A 2302-nucleotide genomic window follows, 5' to 3' on the forward strand; every position below is an offset into this window, starting at 1 on the left:
TCCAAACCCCACTTAAAATACGCGCTCGAGACGGGGGGGCTTCGGGAAACCTGTTTCCAAACACGACGTGACACGTGCAAAATTTCCGGAGCTGGCGAAGGAGGGTCGCGTTTGGGTCCGGCGTTTCTCTCCGCCGGCCTGGGGAGCGCCGACTCCTTCTTGCCGCGGGCTGCTCCGCGCCCGCGCAGGCTCCGCGCTGCTGCCGGAGCCCGCGGAAAGGGGCCGGGGAGGGACAGGGCTCTTCGCGGATTTTTCTTGTCGATGATGTAATTTTCATTTCGTTAGTCGTATTTCATTAAATGCTGAGCGGAATCTCACTGTTGTATAAACAAACAGTGGACATTTTATATGATTTAAATGTGTAGATAATTAGTTTTATTACATTCATTACCCCCGTTATGTGCTCTGTAACAAGTCGGCAATTAAAGTAACAAACTCATGAAGTCTTTATAGGGGCATTTAAGCTCGCACAGTATTTGACAAGTTAAGTAGCTTAATTCAAAGCTAGTGGTTGAGCACGGGGAACCTACAGACTCCTGTGCTTCGCGCTGGTTTATTATACATTAAAAATGTTCTGAAGCGGTACTTAATTACACTAGTGACCGGGGTTTTATTTTTTGGGCCATGTCGCTGTGAGTTACCGGTGGGTAATAAAACAAAGCAGAAGATTCTTGAGCCGCTGAGGATCCGGGTGATAGTTTTATGGCGAGGTCTGATAGTTTTATTGCGGTCGCATGTTGTACAATGTGTATTTGATAAAGAACGGCCTTTGGTGGCCCGTGGACACTTTTTGTGCACAGGCGAAATGAAAATAAATGCGGACATGGTTTTACTGCGAGGGTGGAAACAAATTGCGAGCTCTAAATGGTTCTCCCTTTATGGTCACCAGACAAGAGGAGAAAAGCGCTGCAAACATCTGTCTTCCGTCCCCCAAATCTAAAGGGCACCAAAGAATGATGTGAATCTAAGTGTTACTACAGCCGGGATTTGTCTTTATTTACCCGCGCTCTCATGAATATGAATACGCGTTTGGGGCAGGGAGGTGCCTTAACCCCTCTCAAACAACACAAGGCATTTAAAAAAAAAATTTCCGAGTTCATTTCTTCCGGGGGCACCTTTTGTGCCGCGTTGCTTTCCCCGCAGCGGCACCGCGCTGCCTCCCGCACCCGGGGAATCGGGGCCGCCGTCAGGGCTGCGGGGCCGCTCGGCATCGCTCCCCGGCGCCGGCAGCCGCGGTGCCCACTCCCGGCACCTGCCCCCGCGCCTCCCCCGCCTCCCACCCCGCCTGCCCCGCTGTCCCCGGCGTGGCCGGCTCCGCACTGCCCGCGGGGGTTGGTTTTGCCACCCCCCACCCCCCCCCGCAGTGGGGTTTCGTCCGCTCCCCGGCTCCCCCTCCGCGGGGTTTGGGCTCCAGTTGTTCTTTCTACACGCGAGCGGCTCTGCCGAAAAAGTTGTAGAAAATGGGTAATTCGATTATCCCCACTATAGGCCAACTGCCTCAGCGGCCTTCCCCCACGCGTCTGGCTGGGGGCAGAGAAACCATCTCCAAGGAATAATCAAATCAAGGCGAAGTGTGGAAAAACCCCTTCTGATTTCCAGGCGACACAAATAGAATTAGAGCCTCCCGGTTGCTTCAACCCCCTCTTTCTTATTTTTTTTTCATTTTTTCCCTTCCAGAAGAGCCCTTTTGTCTCGGTCGCAAATCCTGGCTCAGCCGGGCAGCGCGGGGTGCGCGGGGTACGCGGCAGCGGGCGGAGCTGGGGGCCGGGTGCTGGCCTGCCGGCGGGTGCCAGAGAAAAACACGCCGGGCGTGTAAAAGCCACTTTTCTTTCCTGTCCTTCGGCACGGATAGGGGCCCGGTCCGCTCCCCCCAGGCTGCCGGAGGAATGCTCGGAGGCAGCGAAACAAAATAGGGAACAGCGCGCCTTTGTGCGGCCGCCGCCGGCCATGGGAAAGCGCTTCCCGGGCCCCTCCGGCCCCGCTCCGGCCGTTCCGCGGGCTACACGCGGTCCCACCCGCCTGAATAAAATATTAAACACCGGCGAGGGTTTATTTTGCGTTGCTTTATTGGGAAGGTGCCGCCCGAGCACCCCACCGCGCCGCGGCCGGTGCCTCGCGGTGCGGGGCCGAGCAGGGCGGGGTGAGCAGCTCTGCGCGGCCGCGGAGACAGGCCCTGCACTGCCTCCGCAGACGCAGGGCTGCGAAGCCACGGCGGGTAACAGGAGCGGAGGGGCCAGTGGCACGTGTTGGCTGTCCCCTGGCCAAAGCGTGGGTGTGCGGGGACATGTCCCTGCTCCTGCCG

Source organism: Nyctibius grandis, chromosome 6 (genome assembly GCF_013368605.1).
Source record: "Nyctibius grandis isolate bNycGra1 chromosome 6, bNycGra1.pri, whole genome shotgun sequence".
NCBI lineage: Eukaryota > Metazoa > Chordata > Aves > Nyctibiiformes > Nyctibiidae > Nyctibius > Nyctibius grandis.